The following is a 17,564-nucleotide window of genomic DNA, read 5'->3' on the forward strand; positions in this document are numbered from 1 at the left end:
GCAACAAGAATTATCATCATGGGCTAAAACTCATGCTTAGTATTACAGGTGGCTTTAATGCCTTTAGTGCCTTAGTACCTGTATAAGGTGTCCCTTCTGCAGTTTGGTGTTCACAGCCCCACATGGGCATTTCTAAATATGTGGAATATCCAACCATAGTGACATGACGATACTAAAAAGTGGGAATATGTAATACTGAATGACTACGGCCATTCATGTTTGGTCAGTAGTACATCCCCCGCCCATATATGTTCTGGATCGGACACTGCTTTAGACTACGGCCATTCATGTTTGGTCAGTAGTACATCCCCCGCCCATATATGTTCTGGATCGGACACTGCTTTAGACTACGGCCATTCATGTTTGGTCAGTAGTACATCCCCCGCCCATATATGTTCTGGATCGGACACTGCTTTAGACTATGGCCATTCATGTTTGGTCAGTAGTACATCCCCCACCCATATATGTTCTGGATCGGACACTGCTTTAGACTATTACACCTTCTGTTACTCTCATTCGTATCTTCACACTGCATTATGAAGAGGATTAATCCAGTTTTTCCATCCTAAGTTTGAAATCACAGACACTTGGACATGCTTACCAATCAGTGGCAGCCTACAAATCACATCTCAGGAATCAGCCTGGGATTACTCCTTCTAGTTTGCCCCTAGTGAGAGAAGGAGCACAGGGACAGTACAGTTGTGTAAGTAAGGTTACAATAACAGCAGATGTTTGAATGAGCACTGCTGCATTAGTCTTGGCTCTATGGGTTGAATCATGCCAAGGATATAACAGCTGGCCAGCGTCCACAGCTTCAGGACACCTTCCAAGTACCCAAACCTTTAGTCAGCTTCAGCTGAGCTGACTAAAAGTCAAGTTTGGCCTCAAAGACCTTAGGACCTCTCATGCCAAGAGATGGAGAGGAAAGCTAAAACCGTGAGAGGACAAAGCTAGGAATATAACAATATAAGGTCCACACTGACATGAAAACATGCAGTCAACAAGGCTGATGGACAATAGGAGCAGCTACTGCAGCTGTGACCATGCAAACACCTACTGGTATAGTATGCTGACTTACACAACTGTATTATGTGCCCAAGCTGATCACTGCTGCAGTAGCCTTAGCATTATGAGTAGATTACCATAAATGTGACAGAGAGGAGGAAGGATGAAGGTTCAGCAGCCCCTGGAGAATGGCCCCAGGAAAGCCTGTCCTAGACCTGTAGGAGTCTAGTTTATAGTGCTTTGTAAAAGGTGCACACAGGACAAAGTTGTTACTTCTAGACTACTAGCATCCAGAACTTTCCAAAAAGCCAAGAATGAAGCCAATGCCCTGAAAGAATGGGCCTTGACCTTGCATAGAATATTTTTTTGTGGTGTGTATAACAACAGGTAATAGCCAGAGACAACCATTATGAAATAATCTGTTTTGACACAGATTACCTTTTTTCTTACCCTTATAAGAAATTAAAAATCTGATCAAGTTCTGAAAAATTTTGTTCTGCCAAGATAGTAGTTGATTTGTATGTGGAGATGCAAGGTAGGAAGTATCCCTTGTCCCTCATTTTATGTTCTGGGAGGAAGACATGCAGATGGATAGCTTGGCTTAAAGTAAACTCAGATACCACTTTGGGCAAAAATGTAGGATAGATTCTTAAGGAAATCCTATCTTTGTGGAAAATGAGATAAGGCTGAAGCACCATGGGAGTCTGGAGCTCAGGTACTCATCTTGCAGATGTCATAGCAGTTAGTAAGACTGTTTTCCATGAAACGAACCTTTTGTCCGCCTGATAAGCTGGTTCAAACGGAGTTTTAGTTTTTCCTACACAAAATTAAGGGTCCAGGGAGGAGCCACATGTTTCCTAGTAAGCGTCTTATGCAACACCCTCTTCAAAAACATTTTCACTTGAGATTGCATTGAAAAGGGGGAGCTCCATGGGCAGACATGCTGAAATATTTGACAAATGCACCTTGACTGAGGAGTAAGATAGGCCATAGGATTGTAACTCGCACAAAAACTGAAGAACCAGAGAAACACTAGCCCTGAAGAGGTGCTTGGTCCTTTGTTTGCTTATGAATGATTTTTATTAGCAGGCTTTCCTGCAGCCATTAATATCTGCTGCAAGTCTTCAGAAAAAGGGGCCTAAAAGGTATTAAAATTCTATCATCCAGGCAGTTGGCTATAGTAGTTTGGAGTCAGGACGTATCAAACGCTGCTGGTCTTGTGTGAGTAAATCCTGTCTGTGAGGAAGCTTCTAGTAATTATGTCTGGATTACCCATGGCTATCTCCAAAAGAAGACAGAACCACTGTTACCTTTTCCAGAATGAGTAACCACACTGATCATTACAGTGTCCTTCTGAATTTTCAGAATGATCCAGAATATTATTTGTAAAGATAGAAAAGCATACTGGACCATTGCTATCCAGTGAAAAGAAAAAAAAAATCTGTCTTCAAGCTTTTTTGCATGGATTCCTGGAGCAGATTTTTGCCAACTAATTTTTGAGAGTGGAAGCACATGGATGTGTTGGATGTGTTCCCCACAGCTGGATCAAGTTGTAAGCCCCCTTGATTCAGTTTTCATTCGTGAAGGTCTGTCTTGCTCCACTCAGCTTGTCTGCTGCACAGTTTTCTTCTGACCGTATGTAAGATGCCTGTAGAGAAAGATTTTGCTGGAAAACTATATCCCAGGCCATCATGGCTAGTTTGCACTGAGGGTGATCTCTGGCTCCCCTTTTCTTGTTTATGTACCACATCACTGTGGTGTTGTCTGTAAATACTTCAGGAGGTCACGAGGACCACAAATGACTGAGTTGAGATCATTTATAAGAACTAACATATCTCTTTTATGTTTGTTTGTGTTCTGTCTTTTTTGTTCCAAGTACCCCACAATTTTATCCCCATAGACACTGCTCCCCAAGAAAAGTCTGAGGTGTATGTTGTGACTGACTGTGCTGGAACTGGGTGGGTGAATGTGAGACCTGGATTCTGAGAAATGTTTTGTCTCCAACACAAAATCTTCCTTTAAACAAATCCTAAAAAATGGAATTTGAAAAGTCAGGGGAACAAAGAGATTTCAGATACCATCAGATTTTGTTTATGTGGAGTCTTGTTAAAGGTATCACAAGTACTCTAACTGCCATAAGACCCCAAATCCTGAAGAGTTCCTTTGCTGAAACTGAAGTTTGAGTGGAAAAACTTAGGAAAAGCGTTTTCATGTGGAAGAAAAGCTCTTTGAACTGAGGTGACCAGGAGACACCCCAGAAAAACAATCCTGTGATAACAGACAAGACTTCTGTAAGTTCTCTTAGATTCTCAACCTGTGTAGGAGACTCCTTAACATAGGAAACCTCCTTAACATATGGATCCACAGGAATGTGATAATATGTATCTTTTAAATCTAAAGTCACTAGAAAACTCAAATGGGGAATAAAGTGCAACAATTTGCGAAGTGACAGCATTTTGAATTTAGGTGCTATCACCAACTGATTCAAAAAAAAATCTTCTTTCTTGGCACCAGCAAATCATGGAATAAAACCATTCCCCCAATTGAGGTAGAGGAACAGCTTTGTATACCCCTCATAGATTCATAGTGTTACGAGGCCTATGACCTGGGGTGCCTTTCCAATTCTAGCCCAGTTTTCCAGAAAGAATAATGATGTCCGGCATCCGAACAGGACATTGAAGGCCGGGCTTTGTGTTGGTAGAAGAAGGTAGGACCAAGACACTAATATATAGTTCCATGCTTAACTCAAAAAGGTGCCTGCTTCCTAGGGAAGGTTGTTGCAATGGTCAGTAAAACAGGTAAGAAGAAAAAAAGTGGCTTTTCCCACATTAAAAGAGTAGAAAGCACTTTAAACGCTTATCCCAGCCCCAAACATAAAATAACACTAGCTCCTCCACAGAAAAATTTAAGTTTGAAGAAATGTTTTACCACAAAAGTAAAAATTAATGCTCCTGTTTGAAAGTGTTCAAAAGTAACATGCAGTCAATAAAACATTTTTCCTAACTAAAATATATTTGTTTCAAAGAAAAAGAACATTTCCTGTCAAAAAAGTAAAGGGAAGTTTTTCCTTCGAATGGAACTTATCTGCCAAACAATAGGTTCATAGGAGATTACTTAGTCCTTACAGCCTAGTCAATATAATCCAAGTTTACCCAATATATGACCCATAGAGGCAAGACAATGGCATGGATTTGTGCCTATGCCTTGAGTATCTTACACACTGCCCCTATCCATAAGGGAAATAGGTGCTACTCCAGGTGTGAATTTGCAGTTCCCCATCCATTGATCCAAACTGCATTTGAAGAAGATCAGAGAAGGGCTTTGCTTAATGTGAATAGGAAACCTGTTCCAAAGAAGGGGCAATCTCTAGGACACATATCTGTCTCTCCAGCATGTTTTGTTCAAGTCAGTAAGTTTAGATCCCTAGATCAGGTGACCCTCATTCTGTTTGACTTGTAGTTGTGTATTTATGAGCACCTTGTACGGCTTGTATTCCATCTGCATAGGATATGTTGTTAACACCCTGTATTTTCTTTGTGAGGAACCTCTGAAGTCAGTCTAGCTGTTGAAAGTGCCTAGTGAAGTACCTGCCAAATGGCACACTGTACTCTATTATTGGTCTAATGAGGGCTGAGTACAGCAGGACTATAATTTCCTTACCATACCTTTACTTATAAGATGTGCCTCGTAGGAGGACTTCCTTACCACTGTGGACACGTTGGTCAAAATTCAGGCAGCTGTCTGTCTGTGTACCTAGATCTCTCACCTCTGAGTCTATTCTTAATGGTGCGCTATTGAAGTTGTAATTTGCAGGGGTATTTGACTTCCCAAATGGTATGATAATGCATTTTTTTCACATTTAGTTTTAGGCCATGGTTCTGGCACCAATCATTTGTTTGATCAAGATCCTTCTGAAGAATACATACATCATTGGGTTATTCAATAATTGCCCCCAGCATACAGTTGTTGGCAAACGTTGTCATTCAGATGCCTTCCACATCTGCCTTGATGTCAGAGAAGTATACTCTGAACAGCAGTGGTCCAACACTAAGACCTATGGCACACCACTAGTAACTGGCCTGTTGCTGGATCTGGATTCACCTACTTGAACCACGTGTCCTGTGCATGAGCCAATTGGCTATCCATCTATGGATTTATGCTCAGTTTTGTGAGTTTATTCATAATAACTGAGTGGGGAATTGTGTAAAGTACGTTGGTTAGTTTGAGGTTGTTGGTATGTACTGTTTTACCCGTATCCATAGCCTTAGTGGCTTTCATAAAGAAATCCACTAGATTCAGTAGGCATGACTTGCCCTTGACAAAGCCAAATTGGGTTAGAAATGGGGTTTGGAGGTCTCCTATGTCATTATTTATCAGATGCATGATTATTCTTTCCATGGCCTTACATGTAAGACAAGTCAAACTTTGAGGTCTGTAACACCAGTGAGGGGCATCTCATTTAGGAGGAAAGGATAACAAATACACACAGTAAAGTGTAATTTCCCTTAGGACCACACAGAGATCACAGTCAGTCCAGGGCTAGTCGCTCCCCTGCTCTCCAGGTCCTCAATAAGACTCCCCACTGGCACAGCTATAGGGTCCAGATCTCAGCCAGCTGGGCAAGCTAAAATCTCCAGCACCCTCTCTGTCCAACCAGTGCTTAGTGTCCCTGCCCAAGTAGCTGACACACACACACACTTTGAGATAAGAGTTTATACAACCACACAGACACTCCCGGGAAAGGCTGGCACAGGTTCTCCAACTGTGTCCCTATTACCCAGACTATACGGTAGTACCGCCTGCCACCACCCAACTAATATTTATTAGCTACTCAAAGGTCCTTGAAAGGGTGTCCAATTATTAATGTGCAATATTATTATCCAGTTAGTAGTATAACTAAACAGTCAAGGCTTATTAGAGTGACTTGGTACAGTAATCACTATAAAAACACAATCTAATCTTTCTAGTTCCTAGCTATTTCTAAGAGAAAACACAAGTCTAAGATAACTTAGATATAGAAAACAGGCAGAGTGTTAATGAGTTGGATGGTCAAGACAAAAATGCTTAATCCTCTCTGGTTCTCTCTGTTTAAATTGAAATTGCAGTTCTGAGTCACATTACATCATTCTTCGCACTTTCCTGGGGTTTCCAGGCTACAAATTACATCTTTCTTCACACTTCCTTGAGTTTCCAGGCTACAGAAACTGCATTTAAATTCTTAATGTTTCCTTTTGTTATCTTGCAGCTGGTCAGGACGCAGAGCAATAAAAATACATTTGCATGTTTAAATCTAGCAATTTAACTCTTGGTTAAAACAATAGAAAGAATTTCTTCATCTAGACTTTTTAGCACCTCTGTCTACATAAAAGGGTCATTACATGCTTTACTTTGGTCAGTAGAGTGCACTGTTGTCACATTTTTTCCCAGTTCCACATGTAACACTATTTCTTTACATTTAAGACAACAAGCCTGTAGTTTACATTTATACTTAAAAATGACAGTATTATCTATAAAATTTTATCTGGCTAGGCTGGCAGCCTTCATCTATTTTTACCAACTCTTCACACCCCCCCCCCAGGTGACTCAAGCTAGTTTTTTCAAGTTCATAGGTTCATAGATTAGTACTAAGCTAACTGCCCTTGCGAGCCATTTTAAGCCTAGCCAATTAGCCCTTGTGAGACTCAAACCGTGCACCTTGTGTTTGTAAGGCAAACACCTTAACCATTAGGCCACCCTCCCAACCCTTGAGAAACGCTGCTTGAGAGGGTTAGGTCTATCTGAGTGTACCTTAACCCATTCCTTGTCTTGAGAGTCCATCTGCATTGGCATTGTTAACCCCAGTGCAGTGCTGCACTGACATATCATATGCTTGCAACCCCAGGCTCCATCTTAGCAACTTGGCATTTTGCTGGCTGGCTCTGTTTAACCATATTGGGGGGTTGTGATCGGTCATTATAGTGAATTTCCTTCCATACAGATAAGGCTGAAGTTTCTGCAATGCCCACACTATGGCTAGACATTCCTTTTCTACAGCTGTATAGCATTCCTCCCTGGGTTGGAGCCTATGACTGAGATAAACCACTGGGTGCTCTTCTCTCTCTGAAGAAATCTGGCTAAGTACAGCTCCCACCCATGGTTTGAAGCATCCACCTGCACAACAAATTATTTGCTGTAATCTGGACTGGCTAACACAGCCCCCCCAAAGCTTTTTAAGCTTCTGGAATGCCTGCTCACATGCTGGGGTCCACACCATCTTATCTGGCCTGTTCTTCCTTGTCAGGTCTGTGAGGGGAGTAGCTATGGTACTATAACTGGGGACGAACTTTCTGTAGTACCCTGCTGTCCCTAAAACTGCCCTCATCTGATTTTTAGTAAAAGGTGCATGCCATGCCTGAATGGCTTCCACTTTGGCAGGTTCTGGCCTTATCTTACCACTCCCCACTCTATGTCCTAGGTAGGAGACCTCTGTCATACCCACCTGACATTTGCTCGGCTTAATAGTCACCCCTGCCATCTGTAGTCTGCCCAGCACCTCTCTGACATGCTGAAGGTGCTCTGGCCAGGAATGGCTGTAGATGGCAATATCATTTAGGTAAGTAAGGGTAAACCCTCCAGCAGCCACTAGGATATGATCTACCATCCTCTGGAAAGTTGCTGGGACATTCTTCATCCCAAAGGGCACCTTTGTGAACTCATACAAGCCAAAAGGAATCACAAAGGCTGACTTTTCTCTAGCACTAGGAGTCAAGGGCACCTGCCAGTAACCCTTGGTAAGATCAATGGTTGTAAGATACTTAGCCCCACCCAACTGCTCTAGGGCTTCATCTATCCCAGGCATGGGGTAAGCATCTGACTCTGTGTGACTATTTGATTTCCTGTAGTCCACACAGAACCTGGTGCTGCTATTCTTCTTTGGCACCGGCACCACTGGGGAAGCCCAGGGACTGTTGGACTTTTGAATCACCCCTAGTTCCAACATCTCCTGTACCTCCTCCCTCAGAGTCTGTTTGACTTTCTCAGGCACTCTATAAGGGGCCTGCCTAATAGGCCTTTTGGGTCCTGTATCCACCTGGTGCTGCCCCAGGTGGGTGCACCCTGGTTTCCCAGTGAACATGTCCCCAAATTCCTGCAACACTGCTCGGATTTCTCAAACCTGGGTAGGAGATAGCTGCTGGGACATTGCTACCCCTTCCACTGAGGTGTCAGCCCGAGCCTCACTGAGGAGATCAGTCCCCAGATCTCCCTCAGACTCGTCCTGCAATCCACTGCAAATGCTCACCACAAGGGCTTCCCTATCATGGTAAGGTTTCATCATGTTAACATGGTACAGTTTGTGCCCCTGCCTTCTACCTAGCAGTTCCCCATGTAGGTAACATCACTTACCTTTCATACCACCTTGTAGGGTCCCACCCAAGCTTCTTGCAGATTTTTGTGTCTGATAGGAATGAGAACCATTACCTGCTGCCCCATGGCATACTCTCTAGCTTGACCATTCCTGTCATACCACACCTTTTCTGCTGTTGGGCTTCTTCAGGTTCTCATGGGCCAAGCCCATGAGTTCCCTGAGCCTTGTCCTGAGGTTTAGGATGTATGCCATAACAGACTCCTTGTGAGACTCGCACTCACCTTCCCACTCATCTCAAATTAAATCTACAGGTCTCCTCATCCTATGCCCATACAGCAACTCAAAGGGTAAAAAAAACTGTGGATTCCTGGGGAACCTCTCTATAAGCAAACAACAGATGGGGCAAATATTTGTCCCACTCCCTCTTAAAATGATCTGCAAATGCCCATAGCATGGACTTGATTGTAGAGGTTAACCTCTCAACAAGACCATTAGTCTGGGAATGGTAGGGGGTGGTGTTCATGTGCTTCACCCCACAGGACTTCCACAGACAAGCCAGCAGGTCTGACAAGAAATTTGCACGTCTGTCAGTCAGTATTTCTTTTAGGAAACCTACCCTGCTGAAATTTTCTAACAAAACATTTGCCACCTTCTCTGCCTCAATGGAGGACAAAGCCACTGCCTCAGGGTATTGTGTAGCATAATCCACTACCAATAGGATATACTTTTTCCCTGTGGAACTTGGGGTACTAAGAGGACCCACAATATCCATAGCTACCTTCTGAAATGGCTCCTCAATCACAGGCAAAGGCATCAAAGGAGCTGTCACCTTGTCTCCTGCCTTGCCTAGCTTTTGGCACTGCTCGCAGGTCCTGCAGTACCCTGTTACATCTCTGGAAATTCCAGGCCAATAGAAGTTCTGCATAATACACCTCTTTGTATGTTTTATGCCCATATGACCTGCAAAGAAAATATCATGGGCTATGGCTAGAAATACCAGATGGTAGGCTCTAGGCACTACCGACTGCTGTACTCTCTCACCTTCTAGTCCTCCCTCAGGGGTCCACTCTCTGTATAGTAACCCTTTGTCCCAGTATACAGATTCTCCTTTTCCTTGAGAATCAGGTGCCTCCCTAGCTACCTGCCTCAGGCCTTGCAATGTAGGGTCTGAGAGCTGAGCCTGTCTCAACTCTCTCCTTGTAACCCTTCCCAGGTCATATTCCACAGGATGTCTGGCATCCTCTGACAGTGGTGCCTCACTGTCAGCCTGGGTACTACTACTCACCTCTGCCTTTGCAGTCACTCTGTCCAAGGGACCATCAGTACCCCCAAGCAGCTGAGGCTCACATTCAGTCTCACTGCTACAGAGTAGCTCCCTCCTTGAAGTAACCATATCACCAATCCTGGCTGCAAGTATTCAGTCTGTCTGGGCCTCCCCCAGGCTACCAGACCCACATGCTTGTCTTTTAGCCTTACTGCGTGTAACTGCATAAGCATATGGTACTGCCTCATCCAAATCCTTCCCTCTCAGGACATCTGCAGGATGGTAGTTTAGTAACCCTGTTGTCTCAAGACAACCTACTATTGGCATTATGTCTTTCCCACTTACTGGCTCCCTCACCTTTTGTTCCCCACCTTGCTTTCGTGGACACCTGTATGCCACATGGCCCCATTGGTTGCATTTAAAACATTTAACGCTAGCTCCTGGACATGTACCTGGACTAATGGCTTCCCCTGCTACTGGAAGATTCTGTTGGGACAGTCTGTGCTGCCCACCATTGGTTCCTTTAGACCTATGAGCAGTACTGGGGGTCCCTTTCCTGTGCAGGGCTGCTCTGCTTGCCAGGTATAGGTCTCCTTTCTTCCCCAACTCATCTGAAGTAGCACATTGTCTATCAGCTAACCAGATCCTCATGTCCTCAGGCAAAGTGCTAAGGGCTTGTTCCCTCACCAAAAGGCCTACCATCCCTTCAAAAGTGGTGACTTGACATCCACTCACCCACCTATGAAAATAAGTGCTCAGTTCAGCAACATGTTCACATGCACTTTCATCTGCCTTGCATCTATGCTCATGAAACGTTTTCTTATACGTTTCAGGTGTTAGCTTAAAATACTCTAATAAACAATTTTTTACATCAGTATAATCAAAACATGCAATGTCAGACATTTTAGACCATACAGTTACAGCTTTACCATGGAGTAAGGGGATCAGGAACCATACCCATAGCCTTTGGTCAACACTATACTGTTTGCATACCCTCTCAAACATATGAATGAAACTATCAAAATTATCCCCCTCTTTAAACTGTGGAAGAAATTTACTGACCTGTTGTGCTTCTGGGGTCCAGTTACTCCCTTCCCCATTACCTCCATGACTCTGGCGAAGAGTCAGCATTTCTCTCTCATACTTCCTCTGCCTCTCCTTTTCCTCGGCTTCTGTCTCCAAATGCCTGGCCTCCAACTCAAGTCTCTTTAGCTCCAGATGGATTTTAAGTCCTCTGCAGAAAGGTTGAGCTGTCCATTCTCTGAGGATAATGTATCTCTACTGTCAGTCACATTGTCCTCCTGGTTGCTGTTTTCTGATGCAGCTGTAATCAAGGCTGCAATCATGTCTGCCTTAGTCAGGTTTCCATGCACCAGTCCCCTAGCTTGGCACATCTCCACCAGCTGGCTCCTTGTCAGCTTTCCATACTCCTCTGCTGACATGCTGCCTGCTCACCCTGACTAACTAAGCTAACAAAAAATAAAATAAAACAATTGTGATCTGAACTCTGAGTATTCACTGTGTGGCTGATTTAGAGTACAAAACACCTTCAAAGCTCACTGCACCCAAGCTGCAGGAATTCATTCTACTCACATCACTACAAGCCAATTAGTATTTGCCAACTGATTAATATGTGGTTTGGATATCCCACCACTGCCAAACAATTAATATGTGATACCTGTGCCCTGGCCCAGCAATCAAGGAGCCTCAGTCCTCACCACTAACAGCAGTGAAGGGCTTCTCATATAGGAGGTAATGATAACAAATACACACAGTAAAGTGCAATTTCCCTTAAGAGCACACAGAGATCACCGTCAGTCTGGGGTTGATCGCTCCCTTGCTCTCCAGGACCCCAATAAGACTCCCCACTGGCACAGCTATAGGGTCCAGATCTCAGCCAGCTGGGCAAGCTAAAATCTCCAGCCCCCTCTCTGTCCAGCCAGTGCTTAGTGTCCCTGCCCAAGTAGCTGACATACACACACTTTGATATAAGAGTTTATACAACCACATAGACACTCCTGGGAAAGGCTGGCACAGGTTCTCCAGCTCTGTCCCTATTACCCAGACTATATGGTAGTACCACCTGCCACCACCCAGCTGATATTTATTAACTACTCAAAGGCCCTTAAAAGGGTGTCCAATTATTAATGTGCAATATTATTATCCAATTGGTAGTAAGGTTTATTAGATTGACTTGGTACAGTAAATACTATAAATATGCAATGTGCTCTAGAGCTTAACATGTCTCTACATAAAACAACCACAGTTGAAATGTTTAAAACTATTTAATAATAAATACTAAAAACACAAGACAATACTTCTTACTATACAGTGCTAGTCAAGAGTTCAGAGATCACAGAGAAATACTTAAAATAATTTGGTCATACAGTTCTGACATCACCGAAAAACACTTAATCTAATTTTTCTAGTTCCTAGCTATTTCTAAGAGAAAACACAAGTCTAAGATAACTTACATATAGAAAACAGGCAGAGTGCTGATGAGTTGGATTGTCAAGACAAAAATGCTTAACCCTCTCTGGTTCTCTCTATTTAAATTGAAATTGCAGTTCTAATTCACATTACATCATTCTTCACACTTCCCTGGGTTCCCAGGCTACAGAAACTGCATTTACATTCTTAATATCTCCTTTTGTTATCTATCAACTGGTCAGGAGCAATAAAAATACATGTGCATGTTTAAATATAGCAATTTAACCCTTGCTTAAAACAATAGAAAGAATTTCTTCATCTAGACTCTTCGGCACCACTGTCTACATCAAAGGGTCACCACATGCTTTACTTTGGTCAGTAGAGTGCACTGTTGCCTCATTTGTTTCCAGTTCCACATGCAACAGTATTTCTTTACATTTAAGACAACAAGCCTGTAGTTTACATTCATATTTACAAATTACATAATTATCTATAAAATTCTATTTGGCTAGGCTGGCAGCCTTCATCTATCTTTACCCACTCTTCACACACTCTACCAGGACAAAGCCAGTCTGAATGCTGTGGCTAAACAGAGATCCAAATACTCCTGATTTAAGCTGTTTAAGAGACAACCTGGTATATTTTCAGGCTCCATTAAAGCAGTGTTTTTTAACTTTAGCGAGCACAGTGGCAAACTCTTCTTTGGTGATAATTGGTGGTGGAGTGTGTTTCTTAGGGGAGAACTGGAGGTGATGGGGAGGTGAAATTTATTTATCTATTTATTTATTTGCTTTTGTTGATTGGGAAAGTCCACTGTGCTGAAATCCCATTTTCAGTGGAGGCCTGGGAAGAAAAACTCCATAACAGAATACAGGATAATAGAAATCTGTTAAACAAGAGTATCTAAAATATAGCTAAGTTACAAAAAAGTGTATAAACAGGAGAGTAATTTGGAACATTGTACAATTTGATGGCTACCAGTTAAGGTGTAAACACTGATTCATGGCAGCGTATCAATATATAAATGATTTACAGATAACACAGATAGCCGTACACATATACAATAATATAATGCATTTTAAACAGAGGGACTATTCAGAGTACCTTATATAGAATGCATAAACAGAGTAGGTAACTACAATAATTGTTGTATGCCAATTGAGGCAAAATTTGGTATAGATAGATTTCCAAGGGTTACATATTAAGACAGCAGAAAGAGATGAGTGATGGGTTTGAGGGGTCAATCAGGAAATGAGGTTTTTGAGGAGTTGGAGATGGTATGGAGACAGAGCCATTGAGAAGAGAGATATCGGTGTAAAGACTTTTTAATAAAGGGGCACTATTTATGGTACGGGGTTGAGATGGAAGAGCATTCCATAGTCTGGCTACAGTGAAAGAGTAGAGATACTGACCTGCAGGGAGTTTTGGTCTATTAACTTGGATGAGAGATTGATTTTCAGATATGAGATGTTGGTTTGGTTGATAGTTAGAAGTGGGGTGAGGGTTGGGCATTCTACAGGTTTGTATATAAGTTGTGTTGTAGATAGTTGTATATATATATATATATATATATATATATATATGTAAGGTGTTGTGGAAGTTCAAGCCAGTTCAAGGATTGTAAAAAGTGGCAGTCATAGGAAGAATATTTTGCACAGGTGACAAACTTAGCAATCAGGTGCCCATCTTATTTTTTAAGCAGGACTGGATGTTTGTGAGAATGGGGGCACCACAGAGGACAGATGGTAGGAGAAAGGTACGGGCAAATGTTTTTCTAGTTGAGTAGTTTAAAAGTGTTTATGTCTGTAAAGGGTATCACGTTTTTGGTGTGTTTTTTTTATATTATTGTGGATGTGTTGGTTGAAAGTTAAGTTATCATCCACAGTATCACCAAGTAACTTGGTATGTGGTACTTCCTCTATGGGGGTTTTGTTAGAGGAGTACATGATAAAGTTTGATTTGTCGAGAGTCGTGTTTTTTTAGGTGTAAAGATCAGGAGTTTGGTTTTGTTGGGTGGTTATTGGTCATCCCATTTTCCATAATGAAGAAAGTGTTTTGGGTCAAGGTCAGAAGTTCAGTTTTGGAGCAGATAATAGTGGAATCTTCTGCTTATTGTTACAGATCCATGAGTGATAGCAGAAAGAAAGTTATTAAATAAAACACTGAAAAGAAGGGGTCCCAGGATAGAACCTTGGGGAACTTCAGTGGCAGTAGTGAGAACATTTTAAATGAATTTCTCTGCCAGCAGATTTTCTATATCTTCTCACTGAGTATAGGTGATGTCATCTTCAGCTAATTCTGCACATTGTTGGCTGCTGCCCTTAAGATTGTGGACATAACTTAAAAATGTCTTATGGTTATCCTTAGCTTTGGAGGCTATTTTTACCTCAAAGTCTGCTTTCAGAGACTTGACTAGTTCTTTGAATCACTTAATTAGACTACTGAGGGACTTATTTCTCTGTTGTGCACATTCATTCTTACTTCTCAACATGATTGTCTTTCTATTCTGGTACAGCCTATTAATACTGGGGGGTCCACCAGGATGGCTTGTATTTGCAGTTTGACCAAGTTTATTTTGGTCTAGTACTGCCATTTCTATGCAGTTGTTTAACTGGGTATACAGGCTTTTGTTTATGCTTCTGCATAGATTTCTCTGTTTTCTAAATTTGGGGGAGCTTGGTCAGGTCATCATACTAGGGGGATGAAGCACTCTTCTGTGTTTGTGAGTACCAGATCTAGGATATTTATTCCCCTAGTGGAAATGCAGACTAGCTGCTCCAGGGCTTTTGAATTTACAAAGTCAAGACATCTTTGGGCCTGCATGTTATTGATCATGTATGGCTCCCAATTATTGGAGGGGTAGTTAAAATCACCCATTAGTATGGTATTGGGCTGGATGGTGGGTGAGTCTAGAAACTTCATGTATGATGTTTGACTTTCCTGGGTCACGGTGGGGGGCCAGTAGCTAGCAAGAATATGGTGGTGGATTTTTCCCATGGTTAATTGGACATGGAGTAGTTCACGCATGTCATATTGTCTGACCAGCCTTGAGGTGTGCTTACCTTTATGTAGATAGATACACCTTTGCCTTTTGCCCTTTCATGTTCAGTGGGTGGTTGGAACACATGAAAGGTGTTATAGCCATGCACTGCCAGAGTGCTTTCCATGGCTTTGGATGTTTCAGTAACTGCACAGATGTCAGCATTCTCTGGGGTAGCTTCCAGGGAGCGCAGTGTCTTGTTGAGACACCTGGCATTGAGCAGTAACACCTTTATTTTGTATTGAGTAGCATTTATTATGTTGGAAAGTTTGTCTATTTGGCAATGCCTAAAAAAGGCCCTATGGGGTAGATAATGTTTTGACCAATATCCAAAAGCTTAGAGGTGACAGATAAAAACCATTCCTGGGAAAGCAGAGTGGCCTGGCAGCCATGGCCTCCCAGTCTGACAAATATCAGTACCCTTTGGAATAACACCAGTAGATAAGACAATTGGTAAATCTGATCATTTTCTGCTGGTATTGTGGCGTCATCCTTGGAAAGGGTAGGATGCTGTTCAGTGCCAGGCTCATATCTGCTGGTATTGTGACATCATCCCTGGAGATGGTAGAATGCTGCTCAGTGCGAGGCTCGTACCTGCTGGTATTGTGGCATCATTCTTGGAGATGGTAGAATACTGCTCTGTGCTAGGTTCATACCTGCTGGTATTGTAGCACCATCCTTGGAGATAATAGAATGCTGCTCAATGCTAGGCTCGTACCTGCTGGTATTGTGGCATAATTCTTGGAGATGGTAGAATGCTGCTCTGTGCCAGGCTCATACCTGCTGGTATTGTGGCATCATTCTTGGAGTTGGTAGGATGCTGCTCAGTGCCAGGCTTCTACCTGCTGGTATTGTGACATCCTCCTTGGAGATGGTATGATGCTGCTCAGTGTCAGGTTCATACTTGCTAGTATTGTGGCATCATCCTTGGCGATGGTAGGATGCTGTTCAGTGTCAGGCTTATACCTGTTGGTATTGTGACATCATCCTTGGAGATGGTAGGATGCTGCTCAGTGCTAGGCTCGTACCTGCTGGTATTGTGGCATCATCCTTGGAGATGGTAGACTGCTGCTCTGTGCTAGGCTCATACCTGCTGGTATTGTAGCACCATCCTTGGAGATAATAGAATGCTGCTCAATGCTAGGCTCGTACCTGCTGGTATTGTGGCATCATTCTTGGAGATGGTAGAATGCTGCTCTGTGCCAGGCTCGTACCTGCTGGTATTGTGGCATCATTCTTGGAGTTGGTAGGATGCTGCTCAGTGCCAGGCTTCTACCTGCTGGTATTGTGACATCCTCCTTGGAGATGGTATGATGCTGCTCAGTGTCAGGTTCATACTTGCTAGTATTGTGGCATCATCCTTGGCGATGGTAGGATGCTGTTCAGTGTCAGGCTTATACCTGTTGGTATTGTGACATCATCCTTGGAGATGGTAGGATGCTGCTCAGTGCTAGGCTCGTACCTGCTGGTATTGTGGCATCATCATTGGAGATGGTAGATTGCTGCTCATTGCTAGGCTCTTACCTGCTGGTATTGTAGCATCATCCTTGGAGATGGTAGGATGCTGCTCAATGCCAGGCTTGTACCTGCTGGTATTGTGGCATCATCCTTGGAGATGGTAGGATGCTGCTCAGTGCTAGGCTTATACCTGTTGGTATTGCGACATCATCTTTGGAGATGGTGTGGGATGCTGCTCATTGCCAGACTCGTACCTGCTGGTATTATGACATCATCCTTGGAGATGGTAGAATGCTGCTCAGTGTCAGACTCGTACCTGCTAGTATTGTGGCATCATCCTTGGAGATGGTAGGATGCTGCTCACTGCCAGGCTTATACCGGTTGGTATTGTGACATCATCCTTGGAGATGGTAGGATGTTGCTCAGTGCTAGGCTCGTACCTGCTGGTAATGTGACATCATCCTTGGTGATTGTAGGATACTGCTCAGTGCCAGGCTTGTATCTACTGGTATTGTGGCATCATAGTTGAGATGGTAGGATGCTGCTCAGTGCCAGGCTTGTACCTGCTGGTATTATGACATCATCCTTGGAGATGGTAGGATGCTACTCAGTGCTAGGCTTGTACATACTGGTATTGTGGCATCATCCTTGGAGATGGTAGGATGCTGCTCAGTTCTAGGCTCATACCTGCTGGTATTGTGGCATCATCCTTGGAGATGGTAGGATGCTGCTCTTTGCTAGGCTCGTATCTGCTGGTATTGTGGCATCATAGTTGAGATGGTAGAATACTGCTCAGTGCCAGGCTCTTACCTGCTGGTATTGTGGCATCATCCTTGGAGATGGTAGGATGCTGCTCACTGCCAGGCTTGTACCTGCTGGTATTGTGGCATCATCCTTGGAGATGGTATGATGCTGCTCAGTGCCAGGCTCTTACCTGCTGGTATTGTGGCATCATCCTTGGAGATGGTAGGATGCTGCTCACTGCTAGGCTTGTACCTGCTGGTATTATGGCATCATCCTTG

Source organism: Protopterus annectens, chromosome 4.part0 (assembly GCF_019279795.1).
Source record: "Protopterus annectens isolate FY-2018-M chromosome 4.part0, PAN1.0, whole genome shotgun sequence".
Classification (NCBI taxonomy): domain Eukaryota; kingdom Metazoa; phylum Chordata; order Ceratodontiformes; family Protopteridae; genus Protopterus; species Protopterus annectens.